The following is a 25,995-nucleotide window of genomic DNA, read 5'->3' on the forward strand; positions in this document are numbered from 1 at the left end:
GCAATTTAATATTCTCCAGCAAAGTCAACGACTATCGAAAATATTTACATGCGCACCCCGCGTGATTTACAGGCGTGCCAAAAACATTCAGAACCATCTAGTTTCACTCCAAGGAACACAAAACCCCAAAATATGGATGCCAGCCCTGTGGTAAAGGCCGCTGCAAATTTTGCAAGCACATGAAGACTACGTGTTCCGCAACTAGTACGAGGTCAGTTTTCCAGCATTCAATCAACGGCAAGTTTGACTGCGACTCATCAAACATTATTTACCTTCTTGAATGCACTGTGTGTAACCAGCAATACATAGGAGAGACAAACACTGGGTTCCGCATTCGATTTAACAACCACCGAGCACACACCAAGTCTCTCCCCAATCTTCCCCTATCCAAGCATGTAAACTCAGGACACCCATTTGACCAACTAAAAGTAACAATTATTCAAGGGGGCATCAAAAACAGGCGAGAACGTGAACAACGTGAATTCTATTTTATCCACAAGTTTAATACTATTCGAATGTCTTAACGAAAAGCCTGGTATCCTTTCTTTTATTCACGACCTCCAAACAAAATAATACTGCACCTCTCATTAATTGGCTAACTCAGATATACCCTTTATAACTCCTAGTGTATATCCGAGGCAATCATACCCTTCCTTACTTACACTATCTTGCCTCGTGCAGTATTGATAAGCTTTGACGTTCTTTCCTCACTTTTTTCCGACAATTTGAAATCTTTGTACACAGCTAGCCCGGCCCTCCTCCACTACAACCAAGTATTCCCGACGAATTCGGTTCAACGACCCGCCTAGGGAGAGGGGTGCACCGTTCAGTGAAACCCAGACCCCCTGAGTAAGTTCTTACACATGTGCTCGTTAACGTAGCCCACTCCTTCTTTAGCGTTCTAGCCCTCGGCTCACCGGAAATTAGTGAGACCCCCCAAAAGGCGCCTGGTTTGGCCTGTTCGTCCCTGCCAGTGTCATTTGCGCAGCGGCGCCTCTTTGGCCACGCATCTATCTTTGTGCATTTTGTTTGTGTCTTGTTTGCACGTTTTGCTTTCGTACGCCTGTGGTTGCCGCGCTGCCCATGTCCCCCGCACCGTCTTCCTCTCCCTTTCTCTCGTTTCGCCATCTCCTTTTTACCCCGTCCTTGGTTACTATAATAGTTCCCCCCCTTTTTTTCTTTTCTTTCTATTTTTTGCTTCCTCCCCCAATCTTGTCCCTGTCTGCTCCCCACACCCTATCTTTATTTTTTTTAACTTTTTTGTTGAATTTTTTGAACTGTTGTTGCTATTTGCTTGTTACACTCCTTTGGCCCTCCTCTGCAGCTCACAAACTTAAAACGTTCATTTGACGCGAGACCACTACAGTCCTGAAGAAGACCGCACCGTGGTCGAAACGTTGATAAATAAATGTGTCCCTGTAGAAGTGCCCACTTCTCTTAAATCTCTCTCTCTCTCTCTCTCTCTCTCTCTATATATATATATATATATATATATATATATATATATATATATATATATATATATATATATATATATATATATATATATATATATATATATATATATATATATATATATTAGAACAAACACAAAAACAACGAAGCAAGTGACATATAGATTAAATGCAATGAAAACAATGAGAATGTATGTTCACTAACAATAGTTTACAGACGCAGGAAAACAAAGAGAAGACCCGAGAAAAATAAAGAGAAAAGAAACACTCAATAGGCTTACATGGCACCGGCAGACAACAGAGGAACATAAAATGCAACCTGGCTATATATTCACAAAATACATTTTTAACTCGCTTGGTTTAACACTATCCAAAACTTGGTACTTATTAAGAGTGGTCGGTAAATTGTGTTCAAGCGTTTGTAGTTTATAATTAATTCGAAAATATCGAATATACCAGAGATCGGTATTTCAGGTGCAGAGTCGATTCGAAGCGGTCCTTAAATGTGTTGTACGTATTAAGAAATCTCTATAAGCAGGAGAAGAATGGTAAAAGAACCTCAAAATGCGAAAAACATATATATGTTCAAAACGAATTATGTTATAATTTCTAAAAGCAGTTTGCGTTGGAGAGACAGATAAGGAAGGTTTGATGGATCATTTTCTTCTGCAGAACCTGTATTTTTATCACATTTGTTTTTGTGGTGGTTGCCCAAACAGAGTTACGGAACCGAAAAGAGCATGATAAATTTGAATTTTCACGTGAGTCTGAAGGAGCCATCGACATCGTGTTAGAACACCTGGTACTGAAGAGAGCTTTTTGCAAATATTTTCCACATGTCGATCCCACCTGAGATGCGAGGAGAAAGTAACTTCAAGGATTCTTTGGCTGTCTACAAATCGAATTTCATGACATGCGTATTTAGGAGCGCGTTGTAGTTCGACTGGCTTGTTCCTTGCACGGAAAATTATTACCTTAGTCTTTGTAGGGTTTATTTGGAGGCAATTAGAAGAGGACCAGTTCTCTAGTTTCGTAAGGATTACATTGCACTCTTCAATTAACTTGTTTATGTCGTGACCAGGGATTAGTAAACTGCTATCATCGGCGTATATTATAAATTTCGCTTTGTCATAAATATGCACAATGTCATTTATATAGATTTTAAAAAGCATCGGGCCCAGAATGCTGCCTTGAGGTACACCATTTCATACCGCCAGAAAAGAAGACTGATGGTTGGGGATATAGACAGATTGTTTTCGATTTTGCAGGTATGATTTCTTGAGGTCTAAAGGTATTCCACTAACTCCGTTTTGAGAAAGTTTATGAGTTAAAATTTGATGGTTTAGGGAATCGAAAGCCTTACTAAAATCAATGAAGAGTCCGACAGTGAGAATACCTGCTTCAGTGTTTTGCAGGATACATTCCTTAAGTGATAACAAAGCCGTTTCGTCGACTTTCCCCTTCGGAAGCCAAACTGAGCATCAGACAGGAACGGGAAAAAATTACTTTTTCCAAGCCCTTTGAAAAGACTGGAATCACAGATATTGGTGTATAATTGGACACTACATCTAAACACAACTGTCACTCTTGCTTTCTTCATTTCTTCCGGGTAAACTCCCGTTTCAATTAACAAATTGAACATGTATGCAAGCACAGGTGCAATATATGATTGTACATATTTGACTGGTTTTATCTGAATATTGTCATCATCTCTGGCTTTGCTATTATTCAAATTCATCAAGGTCTCATTGGTGGGCTCAAGGAAAAGGCTTTCGAAAGGGCTACAAGATGATGGAACTTCAGGTAGATGCATCATAGGTAAATGGGTAGTTAAAAAATTGCTGTTTAAATGGCCAGCAAGAGCCTGACCGGATAATTCAGAGCCCTTACAGATTATTCGTTGAGCTGGCGCATTTTTCGTATTGCGACGTATCAAGTTATCTACAACTTTCCACACATTGCGTGAATTTTTCATTCTAACATCAGAGAACAGTTTTTGATGATACACAACTCAGCACGCTTAAGCTCAGCATTTAGATTATTTCTTGTTTTTTTTTTGAATAAGAGATTCTAGAGAGCGATTATTTAAAAAGGCATGGTACTTGTTTTTGCTCTATATCATTCTTCTGAGCTCTGGCGTGATCCATGGTTCTCTTATTCATTTAGACTGCTTAATGTTCTTTATATATTTCTACAAAAACCTTGATAAACGCTGAATATGCATTATTTGAGTCTTATATAGAATAACTAGGACTCCCGCCCAAAACCATTTCAGCTTATCTGGGTACCGCCAAACTTTTTTATTTGCGTGTAACTCCAGCCCCTCTTCATCTTTGTTATTGTAGCCGCTATTGTTTCTCAAGTACCTAATTCCTAATTCAAGCCTTCTGCAGGGTTTAAAGGACCTGTTTAATTGGAAATGAGGAGAACACGTGCACAGGGTGGAAACCGTGTGATCTGCCAGGAAACACTGAGGCGGCCCCGAGAAGGGCCTTTGTTAAGGTTGACAGCCGTTTTGTGCCTCTTCACTTGGCAGCGACGACACAGCGTGTGCGGTCCCCATGGTTTTGCCTCAGCTGTCGAAGCAATCCTCGGGCACGACCTTCGACATCTGATGTTTTTATTTAAAAAACACATGGACCAAAGTCGTGCTGTATGCAGTGCGATGGCCATGTGGTTCCACTGACGGCGAACAATCATCCACCTAGCCCGGCTCTTTGGACAGATTCAGGAAACGACTGAAAACAACAAAAGTAACGAGCAAACGAGTTAGAACGCAAAGAAACGAAGGCGCTCTGCGCTAATGCTGTAGCGAGGTCTAATATGTAAATTTTCACGGCTGGCGTCGATTTCTACAAAGCGCGGGTAGTCGGTACGGAAATAAACAAAGGCGCACTGGAGCTGGGTAAGTCTGCAGCTACAAGCACGAGTTTTTTGTCTCTACCGCCGATTTCCACACCGCGCGATCGTCATAACTTTTCTTGGACTTGCTGTTGAAGCTGACAGCGATCATAAAAATTAAGGCCCAGACTGTAGTGACAGAGGCTTGCCATTGAAAGGAACAAAGCCGTGCACTTTGTCAACCAGGCAACGAGGCCTAGCGCGAGTTTTAGAGCCGACTTGGACAAAGCGCGAGACGGCGCGCGCTTCTAACGCTTGCCAACGCAAAGAAACAAAGGCGCGCTTCGCTGGGATGACGCCGTAGCGAGGTCTAATATGTAAATTTTCACGGCTGCCGTCGATTTCGACAAAGCGCGAGAAGTCTCTAAGGAATTAAACAAAGCTGCACTGCACAGGGTGAATGCTGGACACTTAGGCCAGGCGCGATTTCCACAATGCGCGAGTCGGAACTTCTGGACTTACCGTTGCAGCTGATAGCGATCCTAAAGGGCAGATTGTAGTGGCAGAATTATCGTGGCCACTTTTACCCTGGACTTGCCACTGCAAAGGAACAAAGGCGCACTGGGGTCGATGCCCCGGCGTCTCGCCACGTGGTATCGGTCCGTGGCAAATAAGGACAGCATCGGCTCGCCAGAAGCATCCAGGAAACGATGCTGCAAAAAAAGTTACGTTACAAGCGCCGCAATTTGGCGAGTTCTGCACGAGAAAACTTGCGAAAACGTTGTTCAACCCTTACCTTGTGATTGAGAACTTGCACGCCCGACAAGCGCTTCATCGTGGCTGTCAGACGGCGGTTCAGATGGCGACGCCGGCGGTCCTCAAACCGCACCTTATGTGGGTCGTCGCAATGGAGTTGCAAAATTTTGAACACCAGCACGACGTGCTCCTGCAGCAGGAAAACGAGGTCCTGGAATGCGCAAGGCATGTAGGTAAGCGGTACAGCACTTCATGAAGCGAAATTTGAGATAAAATGCGTACCTTTATGTCGCTGGCGATTTCTCGCGGGTCAGCGCCTTTTGGGGGTCGTCGCAATGTCGTGGAAGCAAGAACTGTACAGAAATTTCAGCTGGCTGTCGCCGACGAGCGCACCGCGCAAAAAAAGCCATACCTGGACAGCTCCCGAAACGCGCGCGTCGCCGCCTACGCTCACGAAGAGAATGCCCGCAGACCACGCACGCCCGGCGGCCGGTCGGCCGGCCGCCGGGCGCAAACTTTGCAGCGACCTTTACCACAGGGCTGGCATCCATATTTTGGGGCTTTGTGTTCCTTGGAGTGGACTAGATGGTTCTGAATGTTTTTGGCACGCCTGTAAATCACGCGGGGTGCGCATGTAAATATTTTTGATAGTCGTTGACTTTGCTGGAGAATATTAAAGTGCTTACTAAGAATTCTGTTTATGTTCGGTGCGTTACTGTTAAATGTGAGAATAAGGTTTGTAGTGTAATCATTTCGGTTACAGTGCATTCAAGAAGGCAAATAATGTTTGATGAGGCGCCGTCAAACTTGCCGTTGATTGAATGCTGGAAAACTGACCTCGTACTAGTTGCGGAACACGGAGTCTTCATGTGCTTGCAAACTTTGCAGCGACCTTTACCACAGGGCTGGCATCCATATTTTGGGGTTTTGTGTTCCTTGGAGTGGACTAGATGGTTCTGAATGTTTTTGGCACGCCTGTAAATCACGCGGCGTGCTCATGTAAATATTTTCGATAGTCGTTGACTTTGCTGGAGAATATTAAAGTGCTTATTAAGAATTCTGTTTATGTTCGGTGCGTTACTGTTAAATGTGAGAATAAGGTTTGTAGTGTAATGATTTCGGTTATCTCGTTATCTCTACGGTGCGCCTGGAGTATTTGACTACGGTTAAGATTTGAAGCTCTGCTTATGGCGTCATCAATAAAAGAACGTGGATAGCGCTGCTTTAAGAGCACGTAAACATTTTTAATGATTTTTTTTACGTATATGTAAACATTTTTTTTTTTTTGCTTGAATTGCGTTTGTCGTGTACTGCCATTTCAGAGGCACTTGGGCCCAGTCAAGCTGCTTTTTAGCAGCTTTTAGCCCTTGCATCTCTGTAGTATGTAACTTGCATTTTGTAAAAACGAAATGAAATTGCATTTGGAAGAGAAAGACAAGGTTTCATTTTGCAGTGTAAGCTTGCGTCTCTAGAATGAACAGAGAACGTTGCCTCACACTGCTTGGGCCTGTCGTATGACCCCTCGTTGACTGCACGGAAAAAAAAGGACCTCTCTAGGATACTATTTGCGGGATCTTTCCTCTGCTTCAGGAGGGGAGGGGGCGGGGAAGGGGGGTTGATGGCCTCCCCTTTGTCGGGTTCGCCGCGACACGCGACGCACGACGGACAAGACGACGAAAGGAAGCGGGGAAAGCTGCCTTTCCAAAATTAACCGTCACTTGCAGGTGCCTATAGCTGTGTTTGGATTCCAGGGAAGTAGCAGCTGAATCCTCCTCGCACATTCCCACGGGGCTCCGCGTGCCATGTCGCCATGTGCGGTGAAAAGAGCAGTGTGCAGAGTTTAAATTAAACAAGTATGAAGCTATACAATGAAGCCAATTACAGACAGCTAGAGGAATTTCAAGAGCATGCTGTGTGATGCTAGTTATCTCAGTGAAAACTAATGCAGCCAACTATTATTTCGTATTTTTTTTACCGAACAGGCATGAAAGGTCTGAAGATGAATTAGTACCAAACACATCGGTGCATCAGTTGTGATGCCTGAAAAAAGTTGTACCAACATATAGATGCCCATGTCGTGATAATCAGGAATACTGAAGAAATAAGGAAAATTAAAACATTTTTTTTGCTCGGGCTCACGCACCTGCTACAAACATCTTTATACGTAGCAATTTAAATGACTCTGTAGGGTGCTTTTTGGGTAAAAAGTACAGTATGGAAGAGAGGAGTCTTTAGGAAATGCACTGTGTAGAAATCGCCGTACCAATTCCATCTCATCGTTCGATAAATGTAACAAATACCGTGCAAAGAAGCTTGCTGCATAGTATAGTTGCTAGTTACTGGTTGCAGACCGCTCCGCAGTCACTGGACTGTGATTGTGTTTGTACTGCATGACAGTGCGTTGATAGCAAAGCAGTTAACCAACAAAGAGAAGCTTGTTCATATCGTTTACCACACATATAAACATCATCAATGAAACAGGATGCTATGTGTAACTTTTTGACATATTCCTTTTTGGCAGCCTCCAAAAATGTTTCCGCCTAAATGAGCTGGCTTGTTTTGCAACAATATAACCACGGGACTGCTGTAAATTGCCACATTTTCAAATTGTATGAAAATCATTGCATGTGAGTGGTCACAACCCTATCCTGTTTCTTGAAGGTCCCGTTGCTTTGTTGGCAATGCTTGGACAACCATGGCCAGCTTTCCGCATTCATGTGCACAGGGTATGCCCATTACGTGCATGCCTTTCCACCTAGTAATGGCTTACATTGCAAACAGACAAAAAAAAACACATAGAGCACAAGTGCAGATAGTGTTTGTAGTCCACACTCTTCTTCTTCAACTCAGTAAATATGGCACATACCCACGCGGGTGGATTGGCCAAGGTACAGTGGAGATTTCCCAATGAAATATTTGCACGGGAAAAAAAAAAGACGTGAGGCGGCGGCGTAGAAGACTGAATCAAGATAAAGATAGGAAAATTCAATTAAATTTAAGAAATATGAATTACCAGGAATAGAACCAAGCATTTCAGACATGAGGCAGAATTTTGTTTACAGCTAACAAGGTAACCGATCAGTTACGCTTATGTAATCATGAAGGTAGCCACAAACACTGCTTAACGGGAAATCCTTGGCGCTCGCACCGAACGAGAGAAGAACTGGAAGAGACTGGAAGAGGGACCTCCAAATACTGATTTCCTTGAACAACCGCCGGCAAGAGAGGAGAAAATGGTCTGATGTTTCAACTTGCCCACATGAGACACAAAGGTTTGTCGCAGGGAACCCGTATCTGCGTAAGTACAAATTTAAGTGAGGGATTCTGCATCGCAGAAGCGTCATTGACACATCAAAACGCCTTGATTTACACCACCGGACATCCCATGGGTACTTTAAGTGGTGAAAATCCACGGTATTGAGCAACGCATCACTCAAGCTGGCTGAAATATTTTGGAACCACTGGAATCGTGAAGTTTCCAACAGAATGAGGTGAGGGACGGGACAGATTAAGATTACAGGAGCGCTGAGAACTGACCTTGCCAATAAATCAGCCACCTCGTTAAAATAGACACCCGGATGCCTGCAGGTACCCGGATCAAGCGGATCTCACGCACTGTGCACGGAACAAAAAACCTAAGCGGCCGATTCAATAAAAATTTTCCGGAGTTTTGGAGAGAGCCTAAAACTGAAAGGCAGTCTGCAAGAATAAGAACCCGTGCTACATGTCTGGGAATTTTGAGAAGAACCAAACCAATAGCCAAAAACTCTACGAAGAATATAGAAGTATAATCAGGGATACGAACGGAATAGCTCCAAGCCCGATCCTGCGAATATATCACAATCGCCGCCTTCTCACAGCGGCCGGAGGCATCAGTGGAGAGAACAGTATGATGAGGAAAATTGTGTAGGTGTTCAGAAAGAAGACCATTTAGGATATTTGCGGGCATATGTTTCGCATGGGACGGGTAAATATGGTCGTAATAGAAGACGGGGTCAGCTTGCGTATCAGCAACTCGTTGCAAGGAGATCAGATCAACCTGAAGCGTAGCTTGCGTGAACCTAACTTGCGGAAGCTGATAGCGTGGCCAATGTTGCTGTTGTTGTTAGCCTATCAAAAGATGGCACATACCCACACTGGGCGATCGGCGAAGAATCCGGTGGCTATTCATCTGTACTCAATTAACAAAAAAGAAAACCACGCGGGAACGCAACACTGGCGGATGTGCTGAATTTCAGGAACAAACCATGCAACAAGTAACAAAATATTCCTAAATCAGATTTTACATTGCATAATGAACCATGACTGTACCAAAGCAATGAGGCAAAGTGAAGCATTTCATTCCTTTCGTGACATAAATGAGTTATGAGGTTTGTTGAATAATTTAAGTGATTTTTCATGGCAGCCAGCATGGGTCATTTCAAGTTATAGCTCAAGATTAAAATCACATCTGATATAGATGACACGCATGCTATGAAAGCAAGATAATTTTTTCCTTTTTTTATGAGAAATGCACAGGCAGTTTCAAGGCATGCTTTACAATTTGATTTCTGACGTATACACAAAGGCATGCCTATAAATTATTCGTGTGTTACACGAGAACCAACACTACCTAAGTTGGTAAGTCATGTTCATTACCTGGGTGTCATTAATAGCAAACGTATACTAATGCTGCTAATCCTACAGAAGAACAAACAGCGGTTTTATGAAGAAGTTAAGTAATACGTGATACCGTTGTGTCCATCAGGTAATGAACTGTGCGGCAGTTTCAGTTTCTCTTCTCTTATTTTCAGTTTTAGTTCTCTTACTTTCAGTTTATCTTCTTCAGAGTTTCAGTTTCAGTCACATGCATGTTGCTTGACACCACGTATACGTGACGCAGGAAAAGTAAAGGGGGGGGGGGGGGGCGGAAACTTGGCGTCAGCATGACATCGTTCGCTCCGGTGTCTCATTCGAACTTGCATCTACAATACAACAACGTCCCGACGAGGTAAACCATTACTATGAGTTTCACGGGATCTTACGCCCCCTCGTACATTCCTGGGAACCCCGGGCCAGCCACCAGTACCATGGAACCAGTGGAAGGCACTGTTTTCTACCTACTTAGAGGCGTCTGGCGCCGGAGTTTGCTGCATCCCGGCGCAAAGCTATGCTTCTGCATTCGCGCGGCGTCGAAGGTCAGCGTCGTAGCAGAGCGCCTCCCGCCACGGGCGCAATTTTAAAACGAAGGAGCAGGGACCTCAATTAAATGAATATACGAAAGGCGAAGATGCGTTTCAAACCGCGCTAAACACTTGCGACCGTCTGTTCTCAGCCACAACGGAACGCCAACGTGGTTCAAGATGTTTACAGAACCCTGGTGAGCCTGTCAGATGTTTATATTGCTCAGTTACGCGAACTTGCGAAGAATTGCGACTTCTACAATTCCTGCCGCTCCCCGCGACTGCTCGGTGGACAGGGGGCGACAGCGCGTTTTTCTCTCTCTCTTTATTTCTCTTTCTTCCTTTTCTAGTATTTCTCTTTTGTGCCCATCTTCTTTTCAGCATCTGATTGTTTGTTGCTATTTTCATGTGGCGGACATGTGTGCCAATTCCAACTCCTTAAGAAGGGGAGGAAGATCGCTGTAACTTCAGTCTTGAGAAAGGACAGGCTCTGTCCGAAACGTGGACTCAAAATAAATGTCTAAATAAAGCGTTTCTCAACTTTGCGCGCGCGCGCGCGCACGCACGCACACACACACACACACACACACACACACACACACACACACACGCACACGCAGATATATATATATATATATATATATATATATATATATATATATATATATATATATATATATATATATATATATATATATATATATATATATATATATATATATATACACATCGAAGTATACGCTTCATTTAAGGAAACATTTTTATTTGACTCGACGTTTCGATCGGAGGACCGATCTTTCTCAAGAGTGACCATACAGTGATCGGAGGACCGATCTTTTTCAAGAGTGACCATACAGTGACCTGTATGGTCACTCTTGAGAAACATCGGTCCTCCGATCGAAACGTCGAGTCAAATAAAAATGTTTCCTTAAATGAAGCGTATACTTCGATGTATATTATTTTAAGCAGTCAAGTACCTCATGTTTTCACAGCTACTATATATATATATATATATATATATATATATATATATTAGTTACCCTTGATGTAGTGTCTCTGTACACCAACATAACGCATGATGATGGCATTCGAGCTCTGGTCACATCCTATGGAAAACAAACAAGCGCTGATGCTCCTAGCCAAGGTACCATCGCTGCACTTACTAATCTGGTCCTCAAAATCAACTCTTTCGAAAGTTCTACAGCTCCTTTTACCTACAGACGAGTGGTACCACTATGGGAATTAAAATGGCGCCAAATTATGCCAACATATATATGCATAGCATTGAATCGGAGTTTATCCGCTCATACCCAACAAAACCGGCTTTTTACAAACGCTTCCTAGACGACATATTAATGGTATGGACGAAAACCGAGGACCAATTCATCCAGTTTATTTCACCATTTAACGACATACATCCAAACCTCTGTTTCACACACACTTACTCCACCAGTCAAATTATTTTCTTGGACGTCTCAGTTCGAGTGGAGAAGGGTAGCTTAATCACCTGTGTCTACAAAAAGCCCACGGATAGACAACAGTACCTTCATTACAAGAGCTGCCACCCACGCCACTGCAAAAGTTCAATTCCATATTCCCAAGCCATCAGATTTAAACGGATCTGCTCACGACCAGAAGACTTCAAAGAAAATTCTAACCGTATGCGGGAGGTTCTGAGGGACCAATGCTATCCGCGGCCTCTATTTTTGATGATGCCATTAGGAATGCGGAAGCAAAAAGTCGTAACGAAATGTTTGGGGATCCCCCATCAGCAACCGCAAATGACACCGCTCTAATCTCGTCTTAACCATCGCAAGAAACCTTCCTAATTTCAACAAAATTAAAAAAAAAACATTTCAACACAATCGAACAAAACGACAGACTGTCAAAAATTTTCCAACAGTTCCACACGTTACCTACAGGCTACCAAAAAACATATATGGTTATGTAGTTCACTCTACTGTCTATAAGGGAAAGCCTGTTGGTTGCCTACCTTGCAGGAAGAATCGGTGTCAAGTTCGCCAGCATATGCGGACAACACTAGCTCAAAGCACGCACTCTAAACTTCAAACACTCCATCCGTGAAACCTTGAATTGAATTGTGACAGTGGTAACGTAGTGTAGACGCTCGAGTGTGGTGATTGTCAGATGCAATACATTGGCCAAACCGAGAATTCCTTCCGAATTAGATTCAACTACCACCGCGCGCACACCAGATCTCTTCCTCTCCTCCCCCTGTCGAAACATCTTTCCCAGGAAGGTCACGAGTTTCACAAACAAAAAGTTACGCTGCTACAGAGCGACTTCCAAAATACCCGTGAGCGTGAGCAACGAGAATCATACTTTATATATCTGTTTAATACTGTGCAGGCCGGTATGAATGAAAACCCTGGTACTCTCTCCACACTTCAGAGATCATAGCACTAGCCCTACTGAAATTCACAGCACCCCGACTGCATCGCCTGAGGTCATGCCAATTTACGTGCTTGCTTCCACATGCCGCCCTTCTCCTCCCCCAGCCATTCTTTCTTGCTCATGACCAGAGAAAACAGTTCTGAGAGCAAAGCATATTGCCTAGTCCCCCCACAACTTTTTATATTTTTTATATGTTTTATTTCTCTTTCTTTTTTTTCCTGATTCGCAGATAGTAGAGCGCGATGCTCCATATAGGACAGTAACCCATTGCAATAACGGACACTTGGGCGATTTCGCGCCTTCGTTCCCCATTTTCTATCTTCTCTCTCTCTCAATTTCTAGGAAGGAGCCCTCTTTTTGTCTCCGTGACGGAACGCGGGGCGGAGGCGCCCTTCTGACGCGAGGCAGCGCGGAGACATTTGCGCTTTGCGCCGCCCGGCTGCGGGATCGGGTTTCTGCGGTGCGTTTGGCCGGCCGCAACACCGCCGTAAGTTACATTTTAACTGTTAACAGCCGCACCCGCGGGGAGCGCATCGCGCTCTGAGGCATATGCGCGCAGTGTAGTTTTCCGTTTCTTTGTTCTTTTGTTGCTGTTTTCTTGTTTATTATATTTTCATTCCTCGTTTTTGAACCTCTCGCTTCCGCCGAAGGAAGCTTCCCCCCATGATAATTCTTGTCGGCGCCCCCCCCCCCCCCCCCCTATTTTCCATGCGGACAATTCTCCCCTCTCCGCGCCCGCTGTCTCTAACCTCTGCTTTCTATTTCCCCCCCCCCCCCCCCCCCCTTTTTTTTTCGTCTGTTCCTTTAACCACCCTCACCTTTCCCTCAGTCGAGAGAGGCGCTGGTCGCTCGCTGTTTGTCTCTTGTGTGATCTGTTTGTTTGCTCGAAGGAGAGCGTTTCTCAAAGGAGAATGAGAAATAAAGAGAAAAAGAAAAACGCGCTGTCGCCCCCTGTCCACCGAGCAGACGCAGGGAGCGGGCAGAAAAAAAAAGAGAAATGAAAAAAAGGAAAACGAGGAGCAGGAGTGGAGAATAGGCGCCCTCAAGGCAGAGCGGCGTCTAGTACAGAAACAGACGGTGGCGGATTCGCGGAACAGATAAGAATTATAGATGCATGTACTCGCGTGCCGCTGGCCAAAACGAGTAAACAAATAAACAGAATCAAACGCAGACAGGGCAGACTTCCTTGGAGCCTCTTCGGCAGGAATAGTCGATGCGGAATCAAGGGCGCAGTTAGCTTAACTAGAGACACGTGCAAGATGCGCTTTTTTTTTATCCCGCGCGCGTTGGAAAAACGTGGGGAATTCCGAGAAAAGCCTAAGAAAAATGTGTCTCTCTCCAACCGGTCATGACGTCATCAAAAGTCACGTGACCAATACGTTTAAAGGTGACGTCACATTTTAAAAACCAATCAGCATTTCCAGCCTACCGACCCGCAATCGCTTGTGGTGGGATGCGTGTCTGCGTGACGTTTTTCCGCTTCGCCCTTGTTCTCAACCGGATGTGGTGTCGCCGCGCCTCTCTCGGCCTGTCCCTAGAGTGCCTAGGGAATCACTAGGGCCGGCCGACCGGCCGCCGGGCGTGCGTGGTCTGCGGGCATTCTCTTCGTGAGCGTGGCGGCGACGCGCGCGTTTCGGGAGCTGTCCAGGTATGGCTTTTTTTGCGCGGTGCGCTCGTCGGCGACAGCCAGCTGAAATTTCTGTACAGTTCTTGCTTCCACGACATTGCGACCACCCCCAAAAGGCGCTGACCCGCGAGAAATCGCCAGCGACATAAAGGTACGCATTTTATCTCAAATTTCGCTTCATGAAGTGCTGTACCGCTTACCTACATGCCTTGCGCATTCCAGGACCTCGTTTTCCTGCTGCAGGAGCACGTGGCTAGTGTCGTGCTGGTGTTCAAAATTTTACAACTCCATTACGACGACCCACATAAGGTGCGGTTTGAGGACAGCCGGCGTCGCCATCTGAACCGCCGTCTGACAGTCACGATGAAGCGCTTGTCGGGCGTGCACGTTCTCAATCACGAGGTAAGGGTTGAACAACGTTTTCGCAAGTTTTCTCGTGCAGAACTCGCCAAATTGCGGCGCTTGTAACGTAACTTTTTTTGCAGCATCGTTTCCTGGATGCTTCTTGCGAGCCGATGCTGTCCTTATTTGCCACGGACCGATACCACGTGGCGAGACGCCAGGGCATCGACCCCAGTGCGCCTTTGTTCCTTTGCAGTGGCAAGTCCAGGGTAAAAGTGGCCACGATAATTCTGCCACTACAATCTGCCCTTTAGGATCGCTATCAGCTGCAACGGTAAGTCCAGAAGTTCCGACTCGCGCATTGTGGAAATCGCGCCTGGCCTAAGTATCCAGCATTCACCCAGTGCAGTGCAGCTTTGTTTAATTCCTTAGAGACTTCTCGCGCTTTGTCGAAATCGACGTCAGCCGTGAAAATTTACATATTAGACCTCGCTACGGCGTCACCCCAGCGCAGGGCGCCTTTGTTTCTTTGCGTCGGCAAGCGTTAGAAGCGCGCGCCGTCTCGCGCTTTGTCCAAGTCGGCTCTAAAACTCGCGCTAGGCCTCGTTGCCTGGTTGACAAAGTGCACGGCTTTGCTCCTTTCAATGACAAGCCTCTGTCACTACAGTTTGCGGCCTTAATTTTTATGATCGCTGTCAGCTTCAACAGCAAGTCCAAGAAAAGTTATGACGATCGCGCGGTGTGGAAATCGGCGGTAGAGACAAAAAAATCGCGCTTGTAGCTGCAGACTTACCCAGCTCCAGTGCGCCTTTGTTTATTTCCGTAGCGACTACCCGCGCTTTGTAGAAATCGACGCCAGCCGTGAAAATTTACATATTAGACCTCGCTACAGCATTAGCGCAGAGCGCCTTCGTTTCTTTGCGTTCTAACTCGTTTGCTCGTTACTTTTGTTCTTTTCAGTCGTTTCCTTGTTCTTTTCAGTCGTTTCCTGAATCTGTCCAAAGAGCCGGGCTAGGTGGATGATTGTTCGCCGTCAGTGGAACCACATGGCCATCGCACTGCATACAGCACGACTTTGGTCCATGTGTTTTTTAAATAAAAACATCAGATGTCGAAGGTCGTGCCCGAGGATTGCTTCGACAGCTGGGGCAAAACCATGGGGACCGCACACGCTGTGTCGTCGCTGCCAAGTGAAGAGGCACAAAACGGCTGTCAACCTTAATAAAGGCCCTTCTCGGGGCCGCCTCAGTGTTTCCTGGCAGATAGCACGCTTTCCACCCTGTGCACGTGTTCTCCTCATTTCCAATTAAATAGGTCCTTCAAACCCTGCTGAAGGCTTCAATTAGGAACTGCTAATATCAAGATGGTATTTGAGAAACAATAGCGGCTACAATAACAAAGATGAGGAGTGGCTGGAGTTACACGCAAATAAAAACGTTTGGAGGTACCCAGATAAGCTGAAATGGTTTTGGGCGGGAGTCCTAGTTATTCTATATAAGACTCAACGCATATTCAGGTGTTTATCAAGGTTTTTGTAGAAATATATAAAGAACATTAAGCAGTCTAAACGAATAAGAGAACCATAGATCACGCCAGAGCTCAGAAGAATGATAAAGAGCAAAAACAAGTGCCATGCCTTTTTAAATAATCGCTCTCTAGAATCTCTTATTAAAAAAAAACAAGAAATAATCTAAATGCTGAGCTTAAGCTTGCTAAGATTGTGTATCATCAAAAACTGTTCTCTGATGTTAGAATGAAAAATTCACACAATGTGTGGAAAGTTGTCGATAACTTGTTACGTCGCATTACGAAAAATGCGCCAGCTCAACGAGTAATCTATAAGAGCTCTGAATTATCCGGTCAGGCTCTTGCTGGCCATTTAAAGAGCGATTTTTTAACTACCCATTTATCTATGATGCATCTACCTGAAGTTCCATCATCTTGTAGCCCTTTCGAAAGCCTTTTCCTTGAGCCCACCAATGAGACCTTTCTGAATTTGAATAATAGCAAAGCCTTAGATGTTGACAATATTCAGATAAAACCAGTCAAATATGTACTATCATATATTGCACCTGTGCTTGCATACACCTTCAATTTGTTAATTGAAACGGGAGTTTACCCGGAATAAATGAAGAAAGCAAGAGTGACAGTTGTGTTTAAAGGGGGAGATAAAGATGTAGTGACTTCTGTCCTGTTTTTAGCGCTGTTCCTACACCATACAATTTACCGACCACACTTAATAAGCACAAAGTTTTGGATAGTGTTAAACCAAGCGAGTTAAAAATGTATTTTGTTAATATATAGCCAGGTTGCATTTAATGTTCCTTTGTTGTCTGCCGGTGCCATGTATGCCTATTGAGTGTTTCTTTTCTCTTTATTTTTCTCGGGTCTTCTCTTTGTTTTCATGCGTCTGTAAACTATTGTTAGTGAACATACATGCTCATTGTTTTCATTGCATTTAATCTATATGTTACTTGCTTCGTTGTTTTTGTGTTTGTTCTAATATATATATATATATATATATATATATATATATATATATATATATATATATATATATATATATATATATATATATATATATATATATATAGAGAGAGAGAGAGAGAGAGAGAGAGAGAGAGAGAGATTTAAGAGAAGTGGGCACTTCTACAGCGACACATTTATTTATCAACGTTTCGACCGCGGTGCGGTCTTCTTCAGGACTGTAGTGGTCTCGCGTCTCGCAGTTTTTAGCCCTTGCATCTCTGTAGTATGTAACTTACATTTTGTAAAAATGAAATGAAATTGCATTTGGAAGAGAAAGACAAGGTTTCATTTTGCAGTGTAAGCTTGCGTCTCTATAATGAACAGAGAACGTTGCCTCACACTGCTTGGGCCTGTCGTGTGACCCCTCGTTGACCGCACGGGAAAAAAAAGGATCTCTCTAGGAAACTATTTGCGGGATCTTTCCTCTGCTTCAGGAGGGGAGGGGGAGGGGGGTTGATGGCCTCCACTTTGTCGGGTTCGCCGCGACACGCGACGCACGACGGACAAGACTACGAAAGGAAGCGGGCAGAGCTGCCTTTCCGAAATTAACCGTCACTTGCAGGTGCCTATAGCTGTGTTTGGATTCCAGGGAAGTAGCAGCTGAATCCTCCTCGCCCATTCCCACGGGGCTCCGCGTGCCATGTCGCCATGTGCGGTGAAAAGAGCAGTGTGCAGAGTTTAAATTAAACAAGTATGAAGCTATACAATGAAGCCAATTACAGACAGCTAGAGGAATTTCAAGAGCATGCTGTGTGATGCTAGTTATCTCAGTGAAAACTAATGCAGCCAACTATTATTTCGTTTTTTTTTTACCGAACAGACATGAAAGGTCTGAAGATGAATTAGTACCAAACACATCGGTGCATCAGTTGTGATGCCTGAAAAAAGTTGTACCAACATATAGATGCCCATGTCAGGATAATCAGAAATACTGAAGAATTAAGGAAAATTAAAACATTTTTTTTGTTCGGGCTCACACACCTGCTACAAACATCCATGTCGGGATAATCAGGAATACTGAAGTATTAAGGAAAATTAAAACATTTTTTTTTGTTCGGGCTCACACACCTGCTACAAACATCTTTATACGTAGCAATTTAAATGACTCTGTAGGAAGCTTTTTGGGTAAAAAGTACAGTGTGGCAGAAAGGAGTCTTTAGGAAATGCACTGTGTAGAAATAGCCATACCAATTCCATTTCATCGTTCGATAAATGTAACAAATACCGTGCAAAGAAGCTTGCTGCATAGTATAGTTGCAAGTTACTGGTTGCAGACCGCTCTGCAGTCACTGGACTGTGATTGTGTATGTACTGCATGACAGTGCGTGGATAGCAAAGCAGTTAACCAACAAAGAGATGCTTGTTCATATCGTTTACCACACATATAAACATCATCAATGAAACAGGATGCTATGTGTAACTTTTTGACATGTTCCTTTTTGACAGCCTCTAAAAATGTTTCCGCCTAAATGAGCTGGCTTGTTTTGCAACAATATAACCACGGGACTGCTGTAAATTGCCACATTTTCAAATTGTATGAAAATCATTGCATGTGAGTGGTCACAATCCCTATCCTGTTTCTTGAAGGTCCCGTTGCTTTGCTGGCAATGCTTGGACAACCATGGCCAGCTTTCCGCATTCATGTGCACAGGGAATGCCCATTAAGTGCATGCCTTTCCACCTAGTAATGGCTTACATTGCAAACAGACAAAAAAAAAACACATAGAGCACAAGTACAGATAGTGTTTGTAGTCCACACTCTTCTTCTTCAACTCAGTAAATATGGCACATACCCACGCGGGGGGATTGGCCAAGGTACAGTGGAGATTTGCCAATGAAGTATTTGCACGGGGAAAAAAAAAGACGTGAGGCGGCGGCGTAGAAGACTGAATCAAGATAAAGATAGGAAAATTCAATTAAATTTAAGAAATATGAATTACCAGGAATAGAACCAAGCATTTCAGACATGAGACAGAATTTTGTATACAGCTAACAAGGTAACCGATCAGTTGCGCTTATGTAATCATGAAGGTAGCCACAAACACTGCTTAACGGGAATTCCTTGGCGCTCGCACCGAACGAGAGAAGAACTGGAAGAGACTGGAAGAGGGACCTCCAAATACTGATTTCCTTGAACAACCGCCGGCAAGAGAGGAGAAAATGGTCTAATGTTTCAACTTGCCCACATGAGACACAAAGGTTTGTCGCAGGGAACCCGTATCTGCGTAAGTACAAATTTAAGTGAGGGATTCTGCATCGCAGAAGCGTCATTGACACCTCAAAACGCTTGATTTACACCACCGGACATCCCATGGGTACTTTAAGTGGTGAAAATCCACGGTATTGAGCAACGGATCACTCAAGCTGGCTGAAATATGTTGGAACCACTGGAAACGTGAAGTTTCCAACAGAATGAGGTGAGGGACGGGATAGATTAAGATTACAGGAGCGCTGAGAGCTGACTTTGACAATAAATCAGCCACTTCGTTAAAATAGACACCCGAATGCCTGCAGGTACCCGGACAAAGCGGATCTCACGCACTGTGCACGGAACAAAATACCTAAGCGGCCGATTCAATAAAGATTTTCCGCAGTTTTGGAGAGAGCCTAAAACTGAAAGGCAGTCTGCAAGAATAAGAACCCGTGCTACATGTCTGGGAATTTTGAGAAGAACCAAACCAATAGCCAAAATCTCCACGAAGAATTTAGAAATATAATCAGGGATACGAACGGAATAGCTCCAAGCCAGATCCTGCGAATATATCCCAATCGCCGCCTTCTCACAGCGGCCGGAGGCATCAGTGGAGAGAACAGTATGATGAGGAAAATTGTGTAGGTGTTCAGAAAGAAGACCATTTAAGATATTTGTGGGGCATATGTTTCGCATGGAACGGGTAAATATGGTCGTAATAGAAGACGGGGTCAGCCTGCGTATCAGCAACTCGTTGCAAGGAGATCAGATCAACCTGAAGCGGAGCTTGCGTGAACCTAACTTGCGGAAGCTGATAGCCTGGCCAATGTTGCTGTTGTTGTTAGCCTATCAAAAGATCGCACATACCCACACTGGGCGATCGGCGAAGAATCCGGTGGCTATTCATCTGTACTCAATTAACAAAAAAGAAAACCACGCGGGAACGTAACACTAGCGGATGTGCTGAATTTCAGGGACAAACCATGCAACAAGTAACAAAATATTCCTAAATCAGGTTTTACATTGCATAATGAACCACGACTGTACCAAAGCAATGAGACAAAAGTGAAGCATTTCATTCCTTTCGTGACATAAATGAGTTATGAGGTTTGTTGAACAATTAAAAAAGTGATTTTTCATGGCAGCCAGCATGGGTCATTTCAAGTTATAGCTCAAGATTACAATCACATCTGATATAGATTACACGCATGCTATGAAAGCAAGATAATTTTTTTCCTTTTTTTATGAGAAATGCACAGGCAGTTTCAAGGCTTGCTTCACATTTTAATATCTGACGTATACACAAAGGCATGTCTATAAATTATTCGTGCGTTACACCAGAACCAACACTACCTAAGTTGGTAAATCTTGTTCATTACCTAGGTGTCATTAATAGCAAACATATGCTAATGCTGCTAATGTTATAGACGAACAAACTGCGGTTTTATGAAGACGTTAAGTAATACGTGATACTGTTGTGTCCATCAGGTAGGCAGTTTCAAGGCTTGCTTCACAATTTAATTTCTGGCGTATACACAAAGGCATGTCTATAAATTATTCGTGCGTTACACCAGTACCAACACTACTTAAGTTGGTAAATCATGTTCATTACCTGGGTGTCATTAATAGCAAACATATGCTAATGCTGCTAATGTTATAGACGAACAAACAGTGGTTTTATGAAGACGTTAAGTAATACGTGATACTGTTGTGTCCATCAGGTAATGAAATGTGCGGCAGTTTCAGTTTCTCTTCTCTTATTTTCAAATTCAATTCTCTTACTTTCAGTTTCTCTTCTTCAGAGTTTCAGTTTCAGTCACATGCATGTTGCTTGACACCGCGTATACGTGACGCAGGAAAAGTAGAGGGGGGGGGGGGGGGGGGGTCGGAGGAACCTTGGCGTCAGCATGACATCGCTCGCTCCGGTGTGTCGTTCGATCTTGCATCTACAATACAACAACGTGCCGACGAGGTAAATCTTTACTATGAGTTTCAAGGGATCTTACGCCCCCTCGTACATTCCTGAAAACCCCGGATCAGCCACCAATACCATGGAACCAGTGGAAGGCACTGTTTTCTACCTACTTAGAGGCGTCTGGCGCCTGAGTTTGCTGCATCCCGGCACAAAGCTATAGATGCTTCTGCAATCGCGCGAAGTCGGAGGTTAGCGTCGTTCCGGAACGCCTCCCGCCACGAGCGCAATTTTAAAACGAAGGAGACCTCAATTAAGTGAAGTTACGAAACGCGAAGATGCGTCGAAGGTGCCCCCGCCCGCCTTCCGTCGCGGAGACAAAAAGAGGGCTCCTTCCTAAAAACTGAAAGAGAGGGGAGAGTAACAGAAAGAAAATGGGGAACGAAGGCGCGAAATCGCCCAAGTGTGCGTTATTGCAATGGGTTACTGCCCTATAAGGAGCATCACGCTCTATTATCTGCAAAGCAGGAAAAAATAAATAAATAAAATATATAAAAATATAAAAAGTTGAGGGGGGAATAGGCAATATGCTTTGCTCTCAGAACTGTTTTCTCTGGTCATGAGCAAGAAAGAATGGCAGGGGGAGGAGAAGGGCGGCATGTGGAAGCAAGCACGCAAATTGGCATGACCTCAGGCGATGCAGTCCGGGTGCTGTGAATTTCAGTAGGGCTAGGACTATGATCTCCGAAATGTGGAGAGAGTACCAGGGTTTTCATTTATACCGGCCTGCACAGTATTAAACTGATATATAAAGTATGACTCTCGTTGCTCACGCTCACGGGTATTTTGGAAGCCGCTCTGTAGCAGCGTAACTTTTAGTTTGTGAAACTCGTGACCTTCCTGGGAAAGATGTTTCGACAGGGGGAGGAGAGTAAGAGATCTGGTGTGCGCGCGGTGGTTGTTGAATCTAATTCGGAAGGAATTCTCTGTTTGGCCAATGTATTGCATCTGACAATCGCCACACTCGAGCATGCATACTACGTTACTACAGTCACAGTTCAAGTTTTCACGGATGGAGTGTTTGAAGTTAGAGTGTGTGCTTTGAGCTAGTGTTGTTGTCCGCATGTGCTGGCAAACTTGACAGCGATTCTTCCTGCAAGGTAGGCAAACCACAGGGTTTTACTTATTGACAGTAGAGTGAACTACATAATTCTGCATGTTTTTTGGTAGTGTGTAGGTAACCTGTAGAACTGTTGGAATAATTTTTGACAGTCGATCGTTTTGTTCGATTATGTTGAAATGTTTTTTTTAGAGTTTTGTTGACATTAGGAAGGTTGTTTGCGAAGGTTAAGACGAGATTAGAGCGGTGTTCATTTGCGGTTGCTGATGGGGGATCCCCAAACATTTCATTACGATCTGTTGCTTCCGCTTTCGTAACGGCATCATCAATAATGGAGGCCGGATAGCATTGGTCCCTCAGAACCTCCCGCATACGGCTAGAATTTTTTTCGAAGTCTTCTGGTCGTGAGCAGATCCCTTTGAATCTGATGGCTTGGGAATATGGAATTGAAGTTTTGCAGTGGCGTGGGTGGCAGCTCTTCTAATGAAGGTACTGTTGCCTATCCGTGGGCTTTCTATAGACACTGGTGATTAAGGTACCCTTCTCCATTCGAATTGAGACGTCCAAGAAATTAATTTGACTGGTGGAGTAAGGGTGTGTGAAACAGATGCTTGGATGTACGTTGTTAAATGCTGAAATAAACTGGATGAATTGGTCCTCTGTTTTCGTTCATACCATGAATATGTTGTCTAGAAAGCGTTTGTAAAAAGCCATTTTTGTTGGGTATCAGCGGATAAATTCCGATTCAATGCTATGCATATATATGTTGGCATAGTTTGGCGCCATTTTCGTTTCCATAGCGGGTACCACTCGTTTGTAGGTAAAAGGAGTTGTTGAATTAAAAAAAGTGGAGGTTGAGGACCAGATCAGTAAGTGCAGCGATGGTACTTTGGCTAGGAGCATCATCGTTTTTGTGTTTTCCATAGGATGCGACCATAATCGGATGCCATCATCATGCGGTATGTTTGTGTACAGAGACACTACATTAACGGTAACTAAATATATATATATGCAAAGTTGAGAGACGCTTCATTGAGACAGATTTATTTTGAGTCGACGTTTCGGACAGAGCCTGTCCTTTCTCAAGACTGAATTACAGCGATCTTCCTCCCGTTCTTGAGGAGTTGTAATTGGCACACATGTCCGCCACATGAAAATAGCAACAAGCAATCGGGTGCTGGAAAGAAGATGGACAGAAAAGAAAAATACTAGAAAAGGGAGGAAGAGTAATAAATAGAAAAAGAAAACGCGCTGTCGCACCCTGTCCACGTAAAAGCCGCTGGGAGCGTGCAGAAAAAAAAGAGAAAGAAAAAAGGAAAACGAGGAGCGGGAGGAGAGAATGGTCGCCCTTCAAGGCAGAGCGGCAGCGAGTACAGAAACAGACGGTGGCGGATTCGTGGAGATGCGTGTACTCGCGTTGCCCCTGGCCAAAACGAGTAAAAAAAAACAGAATAAAGCGCAGACATGGCAGGACAATTCCCTGGAGCCTCTTCGGCAGGAATAGTCAATGCGGAATCAGCGGCTCAGTTTGCTTAAGTAGAGACACGTGCACTGTGCATGCAAACACAAACACACAAAATAAAAAAAAAGGCGACAAAACATCCGAGTTCGGGAAAGTGTCGTGGGGGGGGGGGGGGGGGGAGGCGGGGAGTAAACGTGAATGGCGGGAGCATTTAGGCAAGGGTTCTTCAACTGCACCCCGCTCGGCAAAGTGGTCGAACTGGGTGGGGTGGAGATAAAGATGCGCTTCTTTATCCCGCGCACGCTGTCACAAACGTGGGGAATTCTGAGAAAACTCTAGGGAAGATGTGTCTGTCCCCGACCGGGCATGACGTCATTAAAAGTCACGTGACCATGACGTTGGAGGCGTGACGTCATTTTTTGGGGCCAATCAGCGTTTCCAGCCTACCGACCCGCAATCGCTTGTGTCGTTGAGCGTGTGGCCAGGAGGCAATTTTGGAGACGCGTTCCTCATGCTCACTGTGAGCGCTTATCAGCTCCATATGACTGCCAGGCACTTCCTGTGCATGCGGGGGCGTCAGGAAGAATTGGGGAGCGGTGGCGCCTTATGTGGCCCCTCGGGGACGGCTTTCGACAATCTGTGCGGTCCTCGCATGCTCTTTAAGCGAGTAAACATGCCGCCCCGAGGGGGAGGATGGTGTGATCCGAGAGGGGAATTACGGTTAGTATTCGTGACAATGACCAGTCCCCTCTCCCTAATCTTTGATTGGGGCGTGCTTTACTCTCCTCTGTCTCCTTGTGTTTTGACCTAATTGGTTGGTGTCCCCACTGAGGGCGGGGACTTAGGGATTAAAAGAAGACGTTTTGGTGGGACCGGGGGTTGATTTCCTCTGGTGATTCTGCGGATCAATCAGTATGTACATAGTTGTTCTCCTTGTTGTACCTTCCGTTCTGTCTTAACTATTTTATATGTGATTAAACAGTTTACTTCCTGAAGTTCCTCGAGTAATGTGACTGAGCAAGTTTAGAACCTCAAGACGTCGGCATCCAACAACTTCTACCTTTCCCCTTCGGGCTGACATCAAAGAAGAGAAAGGGGTAAAAGGAACGCAACTGTCCCCTTAGACACCATGCCCGATGACAATCGCTGCTGCAGAAACGGTCCGAGAATGTCACACTGCTCATGGAGCGCTTTTAATCTGTTCTTTTCATTGCAGCTGTCCACTACATAGCAATAGTAAGACGAAAGCCTTTAATGGCTCATACTCACGGCCATGGATCTGTCCGGCGTTCGTTACTTCCAGCAACGCGATAAGAAAGAAAATCTTTGTGCATGTTGGGATTGGAACCACCATCCTTCCGTTCCGCAGCCGAGCGTGCTAACTACGCTACATCCTGCCAACGCATATGTAGTTCTCCTTGGTTAGGATGCTGGAGAGTGTTTGTGGAAATGCGTCGAATCAGACGGATGCCTCGCAAATGCCCTCCCGTGTCTCCAGCATATAAGATTCACAAACAATTGTGTACTTAATCAATATCCTAACCGCACATCAGTGACACAGCAGCAACACCGTGCTAAATGCATTCGCCTCGCCGCACTTTAGGTCAACAAAGCCCCCCCCCCCCCCCCCTGAATTTTTTCCTTACTAAGAGAAAATTTAAGAAAGTCAAGCAGCAGCAACCTATATGACGTCGACAGCGGCCGACGGCTGCCGTATTCTTCCTTAAGCGGTTCGCCGGCACTTGTTTGCGCTTTGGAGGGAGACCAATTTGTACCAGCTTTGCAAGAGTAAAAGGAAAACTTGGCGCGGAAGAGTCTGCCGACGCTCCACAGTAGTTAGCCAGGCTACAAACTCACAAGGAACGTCGCGTCACTTGCGACAACCCTACTGAAAAGACCATCGCTGCGAGCGCTATTCGTAAAGTCGTACGCCGCCCGGAAAGCTATAGTGACTGCACCAACAGCGCCATTTCCCTCATTCCTTATAGCGACTGCAAGCCCGTGTAGACCGTCCAATATAAGCGCAAGGAACGAAAAAATAGTCAGCGACGGCAAGCGACAAATAAACTCGCAGAGAAAGACTCGGAGAGCAATCGCGTTTGGTTTGGTTTGGTTTATGGGGGTTTAACGTCCCGAAGCGACTCAGGCTATGAGGGACGCCGTAGTGAAGGGCTCCGGAAATTT

General features: G+C 44.7%; 1 pseudogene; it reads left to right on the forward strand.

Annotated features, from left to right (window-relative positions):
* LOC144128198 (lysosomal alpha-mannosidase-like) overlaps positions 1–25,995 on the forward strand; it is a 91,748-nt pseudogene that overhangs the window by 38,954 nt on the left and 26,799 nt on the right.

Source organism: Amblyomma americanum, chromosome 1 (genome assembly GCF_052857255.1).
Source record: "Amblyomma americanum isolate KBUSLIRL-KWMA chromosome 1, ASM5285725v1, whole genome shotgun sequence".
NCBI lineage: Eukaryota > Metazoa > Arthropoda > Arachnida > Ixodida > Ixodidae > Amblyomma > Amblyomma americanum.